We start from the raw sequence: 14,210 nt of genomic DNA, 5'->3' as shown, positions 1-14,210 counted from the left end.
CAGGCAGGTGCTGGGCGCCTGGGAGGCTCGGGCCACTGGCTGGCGGTCGCAGGAAGAGAGCCCCTGTTTGCCAGTTCAGCTTAGCTGGGGCGAGGGCCACGCTAAGGGCGCTGGTCGTTTTGCAGCGTGGACGTGGGTAAGGCCGAACGTCGGGGTCGTGGCCGAGGCACGGGTTCAAGTCTCACTAGAAATTTAAGCACACACCCCCCCTTCTCCGGTCCTCAGTTTGCTCATCTGCGAAGTGGGATGATGATTGGCCTTCCTTGAGGGTGGTCGTTCGAATGAACCGAAGGGTGGTGAGCAAAGCACGCGCGCGTACTGCGAGGCGATTAGCAGTATCCATCCGGGAGACCTGGGCAGACCCTTTCTCCGTGGGCCTCAGTTTGCTTGGCTGGAAATGGGGTTCGTGGTCATCCCACACCCCATTTTTCCGAGGTCTGGTGAGGACCCGAAGCGAACGAGGGTGCGGGAGTTGGGAGAACAGAGCCCGGGGCAGGAGAAGCCCCTCCCCGCTCGGGTTCTGCGCTCAAACCGGGCTGGAGGCAGGGGAAGGGAGAGGTTGGCAGCCCTGGGGACAACCGGTTCCCTGGGCGGGGACGGGCTGAGCTATCGCTCTGGGCTAGGGAACGTCTGCCCGGTCACTCTTCGTTTTTCAGATGAAAAAGTTGAGACGCAAGAGAAGGGGCCACCTGGCATCCTGCCGCCCGCCACCCCCCTCGGGCACCTAGGGTATGGTAGAGGGTGGAGAGCAGCGAGGCCAAAAAGCCTCGATCTTCAAGACGGAAAATACAGCAATTATGCATCTGCAGCGACACAACCGACCCAAAAGCCCAGATCTGAAGGCTCGGACCCTTGGCTGTAGCCGGCTTCCTCTGAGCCCGGGGTCGGAGGCCTCCCACTTTGGTCGGAGCGGGGGCCTTGATCTTGCCAGCTCATGGCCAGGCCGGAGACTCCGCACGGACCACTCTCCCCGCGGAATGATGGGCAGAATCTGCTGGGGACTTGCTGTGCAAGCTCGGGCAGGTCACTTCGCTTCTCTGAGCCTCAGTTTCTCCTTAGATGAAATGAAAACGATGGGCCCTACTTACTACATAAGGGGTTCTGCGTTTCCAAGAGATTCTGTGGTTGAATCTTGGTGAGGTGGGAGGACAGAGAGGCAGAGCCACAGTTAGTTGCAGACCCCACCCCCAACCCCCACCCCTAGGCACTGAGAAAGAACAGCATTTGCCAGAGCTGGCAGTGGGGAGCTACTGCCTCTGAACAGCTCATCAGGGAGGGGCCCTCAGAAAGTGGAAAACTGCACAGGAGCAGCACCTCCTGTGCAGGGGAAGTGAAGGCGATTGGAGGGGGACAGCTTGGCAGGGGTCTCCATTCAGCTTCTCTAGGGTAAAGCCCACTGGGGTCCCCTGGACATTGTTGAGGAAGACCCAGGCAGTGGAAACAGGGCCTGGGCTGGGGGACCAAGTGGGGTGGGGGCTGGGCTCTGAGCCAGTCCTCCCCTTCCTCCTCCTCCTTAACCCTCCTCTTCCCCAGAGGTACTTGGGTTGACCCTCCGGGTTCCGTTGCAGTCGCCTTTCAGCCTCAGGTTCCAGCTCATGTGGGGAACCACAGCCCCTCACCCACTTGCCCAGGGAAGCAAACATTGACCTGGTCCAGCCGCAGACCCCAGACTGACGGACACTGAAGACGGAATCCACACAAAGACTCAGCGACATCCACAGAGACAGCGAAGACGAGCAGGCAGGGAGACCCAGGGATCATGGACACACTCACAGACTACCAGGCTTGGGTCAACATAGCCCTGTGAACACTGCCCCCCCACCCCATAGACAGCAGGACACCCCAAGCCCCCACAGAGCCTGTCCCCATAGGCCTAGCTCCTCCTATCAGCTGTCCAGGGAAAAAGAGGGGGTAGCATGATGGGAGGGAAGGTCTGGGGAGATCCCCGGCCCCTTCTCTGCCCAGAGCAGCGGGCACCGGTCACTCAGTAGAGCAGGCAGTGGCCAGCCCAGGCCGCAGGGAGGCACTGAGGACGGAGGCTGGCCATTAGAGGCCTGGGCCCAGGCCCTCACTTACGGAGCGGAAGGCGAGCTCTCACACCAGAAGAAGGTGGACAGTGGGTATCGGGGGTCCGAGGGGAGGCTCCGGCAGCCCAGGTGGGGCAGCGGTGACCGTGGGCACACGGAACTCCTTCACGCCACGGCGGGCGGCGGGCGGACAGTAGGCTGGCTCTGTCCAACCGTCCTCCTCCTCCCCGCCCTGGGGGGGGGGCCACCAGCGGCCCAATTGGTCTCTGCCCCCACGTGACTCTGCAGGCCTCTCTCTTTCTTTGTTGGTGTTTCTCTTCATTTAGGTCTATTTTTTTTCTTCTCTAAAACGAAAAAAAAAATACCCCTATCTATCTGGGGGCCGCGGGTGGGGGCGGAGGCCAAGGCACTCTTGGAGGCCTTGGCCAGCTGGCTGTTCCAGGCCGCTGTGGGAGCCCAGAGGCAGGGACCCCACGTAGGCGGGTAGGCAGCCCCGCTTGTTAGCGACTGGGTGGGAGTGGGGCCTGATTTATGGGCGGCTCCCCCACCCGGCCTGCAGCCCAGCCTCTCTCCTCTTGAATGACTACCTCCCTGGGGCCTGGCCCGGCGGGGTCCGGTCTGGCCCAGACATGGGAGTGGAGTCAGGTCGGACTGGCGTGGAGGCAGGGGCATGGATGACTTGACCAGATGGCCCTGCGACTTTGGCCTGGTCATTTTACTGTTCCAGAAGGTGAAGAAAGGAGGAGGGGGACGGAAGGCAAGCAGGTGAGCTGACTGTGGTCATTCCACGCTGGCTTTCTGAACGTCACCACCCACCATGGGCTGCTGATTCCCAGTCCGTAGCTGGAGAAGTTGAGGGTGGGTCAGGTGGTTGGCTACAGTGGCCCCGGTTTCGGCCAAGTGGTAGCTAGGCCAGGATAGGGCAGGGTAGAGGGAAGAGGGTTTGTCTAGAAGGTCAGGCCTCCCACTGCAGCTGAGGACTGTCCCTGTCCAGTCTCCAGACCCAGACAAGGCCTGAAATGTCCTGAAATGTCCTGGGCACAGATTACTCTGTTCTGCCCGTCTCACATGCATGACACCCTCTTTTGTGCATTCTTTTGTTCATCTCACCTTTACTGAGTACACATACTAGGTGCCAGGTGCTGGAGAAAAGGGGAAAAAAAAGGATAGAAGTTTCTGTCCTTGCAGGATTTACCTCCTAGCCATTCATCCTGGGGGATGGGCAGGGGCACAGGGGGACCATGTGGCAATCACTGCTGAGAACCCCCACACCCTTCTTCATTTGAGGAAATGGGCAAATCACATAGAATACTTCACTTATTTGGCTTGGGACGAGAGGGATTTTTCTGGATAACTGAAGTCAACTATGTTTAAAACCTAGTGTGTCTTTGTCATTGTGCTACTTAAAACATTTTTGTGTGTGTGTGTGAAAATACATACAAGACAGTAATTTTACTGACTGCCCTAACTAACCGATTCTACTGGTTAACATATTCTAATTTGACCTATGTCATAACGTACAAATTACTTCTCAACGTGCGTGACCTCCTAATTATGTCTTTTCACCCACAGAAGTTCTTACAAGATATACTTCTCTTGCATATGGCTGAACGAAACTAGTCTCCCATTTCAATGCAATGATTTTGTTTCTGGATTAATACCACTCATCCTCTGAACTTAAAAAAATACCCTAGCAAACACCCTACATCACCAACATGTCACATACATGTAACAACAACAAGAACAAGTGGTCATGGTCCTTTACGTTTCTTTTGATGGAAGAGTTTGTGAAATGAGAACCATTTCACCTGCCTTCTCAAGCATGATACACAGGGTCTTTCAACACCATGGTGCCATGGAAAGAGCCAGCCTGGCTTTGCCTGGCAAGGCCTTGACCCCTAACAAGGAGAATTGCTAAGGAACTAGTGGCGAGACTCTGGATTAAATGCCATTTCTGCCATTTTCTGGCTGTGTGACCTGGGACTAGTCACTTCCCCTTTTTGGGTCTCACATCCCCTTTATATAATAGGAGCAAACTGGATACAATATATGTAACACATGCAGTGGCAGCCTGCCATGCTGTGTGTGCTCGATAAATGCTGGCAAAACACAGAAGATAAACTGAAGGAGTGGCAGTCTGTCCCCAGAGACCCTTTCTGTGTCGAGTCTGAGATTGCAACATCATCCTGAACACTGTTTGTCCTTCTGTGAGAGAGTGACTCACACCATTCTGGGGAACCCTCAAGGAAAGGCTCAGTGCCGATTTATCTGTGTCTACAGCAGCCAGCACAGAGCAAGCATCCGTGAGCGCTTGTTGAATGCTTGCCTCTGTACCAAAGGCCCCCACGTGCTGCCTGCACCTCCTGTCCTGTCGCCCTCTCTGTAGGCAGTCGGCCGTCACTTGCCACCATTCAGGCTGGGCGCTCCTCACCCCTCATCACCCTGGATGTTTACTGACATCCCCTTCCTCTGTGCCGCTCCGTTTTGGCCCTCACCCTTACAGGATGAGGCATGCTGGGAATGGCAAGTCCCTAACACAAACATGCCTCCTATGTGCTGGGTTCCCTGCTAACCAGTCCACACCTGTGGCCAGTCTCCAACCCTCTCCACCATCCTCGGAGGTAGTGGTATTTTCCCCCTCACCTCCCAAGAGCAACATTTGAGAGATGAAGACACTCAGGCTCAGAGATGATGTGTCTTCCCAAAGTCACAAAGCAAGGGTGTGATGGACCCAGGATACGAATCCAGACCTGGAAGTTCAGAACCTGGGTTTGCTGACTCAGAGTCCTCTCCATTCTGCCAATGACACTAGGTGGCCTATTAGTCCTTTTCTTCAAGCTCCAGCCCAGGTGGTCCCAGGCCATGAGACCCACCCAGAGAGGAGGGAGGAAGGGTGTAGTCCTGACCCAGGCTGCCCCCTCCCTCCATCCCCAAGCACAGCCCAGGGTCTCTCTTCTAAGTGGGGACTTTCCCAAAGTGCCAGGCCTACTTCCTGGAGGTGGAACAAGGAATAAACAAACCAGAGACCCAGAAACTGAAATGGAGAGGGGACAGACAGACAGAAAAAGAAACCATAGAGAAATGAGGCAGAAAATGAGAAAAGAGAGAAAAAGGAGACCCACTGACAGCATAACAGACCAAGAGATGGTCAGAGAAAATGGAGGGGGGGGGAAGGATGGAGGGGGGGAGAGAGGGTGAGAAAGAGGAGAAATAAGGGGGTGAGGGGGAGAGCCAGGGAGAACAGGGAGAAGGAATGAGAAATTCAGATAGAAGAAATGGGGTGGGGAGGGGGAGAAAAGGAGAGAGAAGGAGAAAGAGAGAGAGAGAGAGAGAGAGAGAGAGAGAGAGAGAGAGAGAGAGAGAGAGAGAGAGAGAGAGAGAGAGAGAGAGAGAGAGAGAGAGAGAAACAGACAGAGACAGACAGAGAATGAGAAAAGAGAGGGACAGAAAATAAGAAAAGAAAGCGGGGCAGGGCTCAGAGCTGGCGGCAGAAGGAGTATGGATTTGGAGACCCCTCGCAGGGCAGCGGAGGGGGCGGGGCTGCTGGCAGCAGCAGAGGCTGTTTCCGCTGCACCCCTTATCAGCCTGCTGCCAGATGTTCAGATCCGATGCCAATGTCAGAGAAGTCCATAGTGCTGGGTCAAGGCCGTGGCCAGCGGGAGCCTCAGCTGCAGTGTGGGGAGGGGGGCGGAGGACGGCAATAGACCTGCTTGCTCTTCCGCCTCTGCCTAATGGCTCTTGGGGCTGGACCACCTGGTGGGGGGTGGGAGAGACCAGGTGCCTCTGGCGACTTCTCAAGGGACTGTGCAGGGACTTGCAGAGGCAGAGTGGGGCTCCTGGCAACATGTGGATGCGTACATCTTTGCACACCCCCACATACGAGGAAGCCCAGGGCACATGCACACAGACCCACACTCGTGCACATGAATGCACAAAGCGACATGGGGACAGCTCATGGTCCTGTGCATAGCTGCTCCACCACCATACTCGTCTGCTGGAGCTGCTGCTCTGCCTGGTCAGCTTAGTGACCCCTGGCCCCTCACCTGAGCCAGGGCTGCAGCCAGAGCAGGAGAAGGAAGGATCTGTGGCTGACAGGTTCCTGGGACTCACCCTGCTCTTGTATGATCGGGCCACTGGCAGCATCTGCAAAGCCCTCAAAGACTGCGCTGAGGGACCTGGGACCTTCTAGAACATGAGGCCTGGTGGAGCCTCAGGAGATGGGCGTCTGGCAGGGCTGGACTCCAGCCTTGGGCCTGGGCCTCTCCGCCATGCCCTGGAGTGTGCAGCACAGCTGGGGCCGCTTGCTGGAGTAGTTTATCTCACAACGCACACGCTTGGCCCTCAAGGGGTGACCCAGCCTTGCTCCCCACATTCCTCTTCAGCCATGCAGCCGGTGCACCCCCCCCCAGCCTGAGACGGGGCCTGTACTTGGAGGTGGTCAGGAGCAACCATTCAGTCACCCCGTTGCCCTCTTGGCCCCAGCCCTTTGCAGCCGTGTCTCTGCTTCTCTGCTTTTGTCTCAGCACCTAATTTTGTCTCTGTCACAATGAATCTGTGTCTATCACTGTTCATGCCTCTCAGCCTTTCTCTGGGAAGGTCCCCAGTTTGTTTTCCTCTGTTTCAATCTCTTTGACTCTCTCTAGAGTCCTTGAGTGGGTCCAGTCTGGGGGTTCCTCTGCCTTCTTCCTGCCTCCTAGTGGCCTGCCTTCATGGGAATGTGAGTCAGGCTGTGGGCAAGGGGGCAAGAGAAGGCCGTCGACATTTAATGGGTGAACTGGGGCCGTCCCAAGCAGCAGAAGTCCAGACCTCCCGCCCCCCACCTTCTAAGAGTCAGGCCAGATAATGGACACTGAGCAGGGCAGGGAGCTGGTGGGCTCCCCTGAATAGAGAAAACTGGGGGTAGGAGGAAGCTGGGGCTGGAGGTCTCCTGGCCTGAGGGCCTCCTTCCTGTTTGTAGGGAAGTGACTGCCTCAGAAAGCTGCTCAGGGGAGAGGAGGGAGGCCATGGCGACTTCCGGGAAGCTGGCCAAGGGCCCGAGGCCACCCTCCCTGTGCCCACATGGGGCTGGCCGGCCCTGGCTTAAAATAGTGCAGTTCCTCCGCTTCGCCTGCTGCCGGGCCCAGCCCAGACCTCACGGGGCTGCTGGGGCTGCTGGGGCTGCGAGCCGAGGCTCTGGATGGAGGGGATTCACCCAACCATCCAACCCTCCCCAGACGGAGGCTGGGGGCTGTTTGGACCGTGTGGGTAGGTGTGGGGAGTTGCCGAGAAAGTGGGGGTTCCTGAGTCAGAAACCCTGGACCCCAGTCTCAGCTCCACTTCTGACCAGCTGTGAGACACTGGCTGGTCCAACTAGGGTGAGTGCCTGGCTTTCCACCTCAGTGAGACTCCTTATGCAGACTCTCAGGGCCTTGCCAGGCATAACGTAGGCACAGAAAGTGGGAGTTCCCTCTGCCTCTCTTGCTGGCTGTTACTCAAACTCCTCACCCTGAGGGAGGGCCTCCTCAGAGCTTCCCTCAGTTCTTGCACTGCTCCTAGGACAAGGTGTTGAACAGGAAAGGTCTGTGGAGAGGAAGCTTGCAGGGAGGGCAAGGATGGGGCTGTGGTCTCCATGGTGAGACTTGTTGCCAAGGGAACAGGACTCCAAGAGCTCTGGGTCTGACAGTTGGGTACTTTTGCCACAGGATCTCCGGGAGGCTGGTTTTAGGTGGACCTAAAACCTTGGTGAGCAGCCAGGCCAAGGCCAGGCAAAGCCAGAGCGGTAGCTTCCAGCTCTGAGTTTCTGCTTTTGGGGTGTGGGGGCTGCAGCTCCCCTCACACGGCCTCCTTTTATGGATTGACTTCGAGCCCCTATGTTGAACCAGCCACAGTGAATCCTTAAACCCCTGACACAGGCACCTCCATCTCCATTTATCTGACAGGGAAAGTGAGGATCAGACAGGCATCTATCTGGGTCAAGGCCACATACAACTGGTTAGGGGAAGAGCTGGGATTAGAACTCCGACGGGGAGACCCCTGGTCGGTGTGCCTGCTGTCACACATGCTGCCTGAGGGAAACGATCCCTGCTGCGAGAGGGCCCCATGGAGCCACGCCCAACCCGACCCCAATACCCTCCCGGCACTGCTTCTGGGGGTTTCTGGCGTCAGCCTCTGACATAACAGCCAGAGCTGTTTGCTCGTCAGTTACACAGATGATCTTACTTACCCCAGAGGGTCTGTGTAAGGAGAACGATGTCAGCACTGATCCTGCCTAGTAGACGACACTCATTCGGTACCGGGTTACATTCATTCCTGAGGTCACACACAAGTTATGTAACCTTGGGCAAATTATTTACCCTTTCTGGGCCTCAGTGTCCTTATCTGTAAAATGGGCACACTGCAGCACCAACCTCATAGGGTGGCTTTGAGGAATCAGTAATCAAATGCAGAGGAAGTGCTTCGCATAGCACTTTGCTTTGCTGTATATGTCAACCATGTTATTCTTTACTTCCAGATTATTGCCTAGCACTCAAGGAAACCAAAAGCTCAGTATCAGTTAAGTAGCAATTCATCAATTTAGAGCAGTGTCCTCAAGTTTACTCCATGGAAGTGTCCAACAGAATTTTAATAGGAGGAAAAAAATGTTCCACGTTCTTCTGGGTAGATCCTGGGCTAAATAAAATTAGTTTCCTTCAGGTGTGACTTCTCAGAACCTTTACTATGCCAGTGAAGGCTGGGGATCAGTGAGGAAGATGGAGTGAAGTTATTTCCCAGATTTGGGGCAACAGAACTCCCACTTCTGTTCCCAGGGAGCCACCTTGTGGGTTGTCTGTTCTGAGGGGGCACACAGAACACCGGTTCTGTAGCATTCTACATGTATTTGGGACAGAACTGCTTTTCAGATGTTCTTTCACCTTAGAGATATTAATCCTTTATTAGTTTAATCGAGTCCTGTTTATTTTGCTAATAGCAAAAAGTTCAACCAAAGGCCATTACTGAGCTTTGTTACAAACTCCAGACATTCATACTCAGCACTGCTGAATTGCCGAGGCCGAGCAGGGAGGGAGCCTGTTGTAACTTTGGTATCAGATAGACCTGGATTCAAAAGCCAATTCTGCCACTTACTCACGTGTCATCTTAGGCAAATGGTTTAATTTCCTTGAGCCTCGATTTGCTCAGAATAAAATGGGGCTGAGACCTACCCCTTGCAAAATGGTTATGGGCATCACAGGAGACAATGCACACAAAGCCCCCATCACAGGGCCTGGCCCTAACTTGGCTGGCAGTCAGCAACTGTGTTCCTTCTCCTCGCACCTCTGTGTCTTAACTGTTCCCTCTTGTGGGGCACGGAATAGTCTATTAATGAGTTCTGCGGCGTTTCCTTTGTTCTAAAACCATCTCTTTCAAACCTCAAGGGCTCTCTGGTCGCTTGTGCAGGAGGAGGCTGAGGTGTGGGAAGGCAGCTGGTCTTCCCCTCATTTCACACAGGATGTAACAGACTTTGATCAAACTCTCCTTAGCCTTCATCTTTCCCATCTGTCTTTATAACCCTCAGCCCAAACCCTACCACTTCTCTGATCATATGAACAGCAGGATTACAGGACAGTGGGCAGATCTGGGTTCAAGTCCCGTCTGACATTTTCTGTATGACTTTGGACACATCCCTCGACTTCTCAGAGCCTCCCTTTTCTTAGCTCTAGAAACCCTCATCTATTTTCTGGAAGGATGGGTATTAATCGGCTGGACCATAGTGACACACTACGCAGGCAACCCAACACACTGCTATCACTGAGATGCAGCTCTTTCCTGAGACTAGGCAGATGGCTTTCCTTCCCCAAACTCCTGAATGTGGCATTCAGGGCTCCCAAGTGCTTCCTCAGCCTCAACTCTTGCTAATTCCTTCCATCTGCCACCATTCCTGTCAGGCAATCCCTTGTTATACCTGAATATTCCATATATTTCTGAGTCACGGCCAGGCCTCAAACATGGTGTTGATCCCTCTGCCTAGTCTACTATCCTTTTTGCCTGGTGACTTGCTTCAAGTCACCTTCAGCACGCACCTGTGAAGCCCTTCCTGAGTAGAACAAGCCACTCCCTCCGCAAAGTCATTATGACCCTGAGTTCACTGCGTTGCCAAGGTCCGTCTGTGCCTCTCCCACTAGGCTCAATTGCCACTTTCTGGCTGGGTGGCTTTGGATGAGTCCCTTCACTTCATTTAATCTTAGCTTCTTCATTTATAAAATAGAGGTAATAATCCTTTAAATTCAAGGAGGTTCAGGTTTGTGGAAAGTCCCAACATAGTGCCAGACACAGAGCAGGCACCTCGGTCAGCGCTGGTTCATTAATTCAAGCAGTTCTAAAGACATATCCCTCTGCCAGGCTCCCAGCAATCGGAATTGGGTGGGTGTCAGCTACAACAAGCAGGAGCAACAGACCTGAAAGCGCCAGCCACCTCCTCAGGACACCCCATCGTCCCACCCCAGAAAAGCATCACAGACAGATGCCATGTGCAGAAGGATTCACATTTATTGGTTCAAATACAGTACCTAACATTTTCTAAACATGCATTTCACACTAATTGGTCACATTTCCACAGGTAGTCAATTCACAGAAAAGGGCCCATCCCTTGCCAGCTGGCAGGGTGGGAGGTAGCAGAGGGCCTGGGTAGCCTGCAGAGCCCGCCAACTATCATTTGGTCATGCAGGGTTGATGGAGCCAGGCTGGCAGGCAGCCCTTGGCCGGCCCTTTGAAGACAAGGGCTCAGAGACATCCCGTCTCCTGGATTCCTACACAGGACTGTGGGGAGAGGTGGACCTAAGGTAGGTAGCCCAGGGGTAGGCTCATGGATGCATGTGCCACCAGAGCGCCTGGGGGAGTGGAAGGCGGTGTTTCCTGTGCCTTGGCTCATAGGAAGGAAACAGAGGCCTCTTGAAGGGGATGGCTAGTCCCTGGCCAGGCAGGTGTGAAGGACTCCCCAGACGCGGCCCAGACATTACAACGCACCCACAAGCCCCTATCACAGGCCTGGGATGGCAACACAGACAAAAACACCAACACCCCAGGGCAGGCAGGGCTTCTTTCCCGACAGAAACATGTAAACAGAGCAGAGGCTACAGTCTTCTTTTCCCACAGGATTTCTCAGAGAGGAATCACCAGGATGTCACTCAAGAGGTAGTTTTTTTTTTTTTTCATGGAAATTTGAGTCAACATTATCGCCTATTATAAGACATTTCAGAGAAAGAAAACAATGGTCACCAAAGGGCAAAAATGATCCTTTGGCTGGCAGGGCTGGCTCCAGGATTTGGAAGACTAGCCTCCACCAGTAACAACTTTTTTCTTGGGCTAGGAGCAAGCTCTGGCCTGACTCTCAGCTCCCCTTTGAGCCTGCGATTGATTCCTGAGTAGGCTGTGGCCCATTTAGGGCTGCAGGCCTAGGGGAGGCAGGCCAGATAGGGACTGGTCTGGGCAGAGGCGCCAGGAATTTTACCAGCTGGTGGAGGCAGGGCCGCTGCGGCTCACGTCCCCGGGCAGCCAGAAGTCTTCAAGTCTCAAGGTAGCCCAGGTCTGGCCAGAGGACGCCCGAGCTCGCTCCCAGGCTGGGGCCCTGCCTCTGAGCGAACAGTCGAGGTCTGGCTCCTGAGCCCAGAAAAGAAGTGGTTGCTTGTGGAAGCCAAGAGAGGGGTTTCTGGGGACCCTGTAATTAAATACACATCCCTGAGCTGTGGCCCTAGAAACCCTTGCCTCAAGGCTAACCAGTTTCCAGCACCTGGTGGAATGATTGCCGTTTCTCATCCTGAGACACAGATAAAACATCATTTCACAGACACTGGACATAGATGCTTCAAGCCGAGGGGAAAGGGAGGAATGATCAACGGCAAAGGCAGAGGGGCACGCAGGGGGGCGCTCACAGATCAAGTCGGGGGCGGTAAGGGCAATGGTTTTTTTGTTTAGTTTTCTGTTTTTGTTTTTTTTGTTTTGTTTTTTTTACTTAAAAAAATCAATAAAGAAAATAAAAAGGCTGGTCTATAAGACTGGATTTCTCAAAACAATTGCAAAATTTAAAAAAGCAACAGGGAAAAAAGCCAGATCAGAAGCCAGAGCGAAAGACTTGGAACCACTGCTCAACTTCCTTTCCCACTGGGAGGCCAGGGCCTTGACTTTGGCCAAACTTGAACATGGCTTAGATGTTGCCCACACTGGGCTTATCTGTCTCCATCTGGCCCAGTCCCCAGGAAATCAGGATCAAACACACTAAGGTAAGAAATGGGTGGTAGAGCAAGGCAGCTAGCTCAGAGAGCCCAAGGTTTTAAGGACCTGGCGACATATTGGCCATGGCAGGTGCTCACTTTCTTGACAAGGAGCGGCAGATAAGAGGCAGGTTGGTGTGGGGTGGGTGACTGTCAGTGTGCCATGGAGACCCCTATCCCTCCTGGCTCTGAAGAACAGGACAGGGAGGTTCCTGCCTGCTGCCTTCTATCTCTAGAGGTTCTCCCATCTCACTCATGGGTTGGGCATGGGGCCGGGTGTCCTGAGCCAGGTGGAGTGCTTTGAGGCAGGTTCTGGGGAGTTTCTCCACACTACCAACCTTGTGAAAGACTCCAATAGTCTTACACTGGAGCAAGAGAGCATAAGTCGTAGGGGAAGTTCCAAGATTCCAAACTTTTGTCTTAGGTCAAGAAAAGGGAAAGGAAGGGGAAAGTTTGTATGTTTCAGTGCAGTGCAAGAAGGTGAGATTCTCCTTGACCACACAGCTTTCAGGGTCATATGTTTATGGTGGGAAAACTCATTCAAAGCGAGTGCTATTGGTGGTAGGGGACCAGAGAGAGGACAGAAGAGAGGGAATTGAGACCACATGCACAACTTCTTCTTCCACTAGCAAAAAGGCTACCTGTTAACCAAACAGTATGGGAAGAAAGGCAAAAACAAACACACCGAACCTCCCCCTCCAACCTTCCTCTGTGTCCTTCAAACCAAATTCACAAACACATCTAGTGGCTGACCTAATGTCTCCACGCTGCTAGCTATACCCCTACCTTCTCCGCGTAATACCTGAGTTTGCAATGCAACACATTCACTTTACCCTGTTTAAAAAAAGCCCGTCACAAAAGGACTGGGTGCAGGAGACATTCAAGGCGGCCCACAGGTCAGGCTCCGGCTCAGAACACACGGCCACTTGGCTCAGAGATTCTGCAGGGCTCTCGGAAATGAATGAGCTCTTTGTTCTGTGGAATCTGCTGCAAACATTTGTAAAAACGGATTTGTATAATGGCAACTTGCAGAACCTTTCCCCCACCCCACAAATTAACTTGCTTGCTTAATGCTGCATTATTGGAGAGACATGTTCTTGCCTCATCAGAGAGCAATTTCCTTTGATATCCAAACACAACCGGTAAAAATGCTTAATTTAAGAGAAAAGCCATTTGAAAAAAAAATAATAATCTGACAGATGGAGGTCTAAGCAAAGAAAGATGATGCACCCAGGAGCCGTCTTGGAGAAGTGGTCTCTGATATGTGTCTCCTCCCTATATTGAGGAAAGCAGCTCGGAGTCTGACCTATAGCCAAAGAATGCGATCTAGTTGGTTAAATAAAACATTCAGGGAAACAAAAATATTGTGAACTGAGAGATAAACACACACACACACACACACACACACACACATCTTCCCATTGACATGTGAAAAACATTCTGATTAGAGGTTTTCCTGAGGAACACATCTCTTCTTTCTTTCTCAGAGCAGTTAGGGAAATGGCATTGAGGAGTAAGACTCTGAGTTTTAGGTCTATCAAGGGACAAAGCCATCACTCTGCTGGTACCTGTAACATTTCACTGGAAAGAAAACATTACGATTCAACACAGACTACCCGGCCTGCACACGATGTGGTGGCCCACTGGCTATGTTTGCTAGGCTGGGCTGGGAAGGGAGCACATGGCCTCTGACTAAACAGGCACAGGTCCCTCAAGCCCTCCTAAGACGTGCCCCTCTAAGTGGTCTGCCTGCTGCACTGCCTGTGCGAGGTACCTTGCCCACACTTAGCTATGGGCAGGGACAACCGCAGCAGAGTAAGGCCGAGAAGGGGAAAGCACCTGAAAAAGTTCCAAGATAGACATGGTGTGGCCGCTGGCCAAAGCCAAGAGGGTAAGGGACACTTCCCGGGACAAGGGAGGCAGGTAGTGAAAGAACAAGGGGTCCAGGCCACATCTGCAG

At 53.4% G+C, this 14,210-nt stretch overlaps 1 protein-coding gene across 1 annotated transcript in view; it reads right to left on the bottom strand.

Annotated features, from left to right (window-relative positions):
• The window catches only part of NR5A1 (nuclear receptor subfamily 5 group A member 1), a 29,951-nt gene extending 23,889 nt beyond the window's left edge, over window positions 1-6,062 (bottom strand). Inside the window, exons 1-2 of the mRNA XM_019658778.1 lie at window positions 6,057-6,062; window positions 4,005-4,010 (exon numbers count right to left, since the gene is read on the bottom strand). The gene's annotated coding sequence lies outside the window, so the exon portion shown is untranslated. The remainder of the gene's footprint in view (window positions 1-4,004; window positions 4,011-6,056) is intronic.
• Window positions 6,063-14,210: the final 8,148 nt, after the last annotated feature.

This window comes from Hipposideros armiger, unplaced genomic scaffold (assembly GCF_001890085.2).
Source record: "Hipposideros armiger isolate ML-2016 unplaced genomic scaffold, ASM189008v1 scaffold_290, whole genome shotgun sequence".
NCBI lineage: Eukaryota > Metazoa > Chordata > Mammalia > Chiroptera > Hipposideridae > Hipposideros > Hipposideros armiger.
The sequence above is the reverse complement of the archived record's forward strand: the minus strand, read 5'-3'. Positions and strand labels throughout refer to the sequence as shown.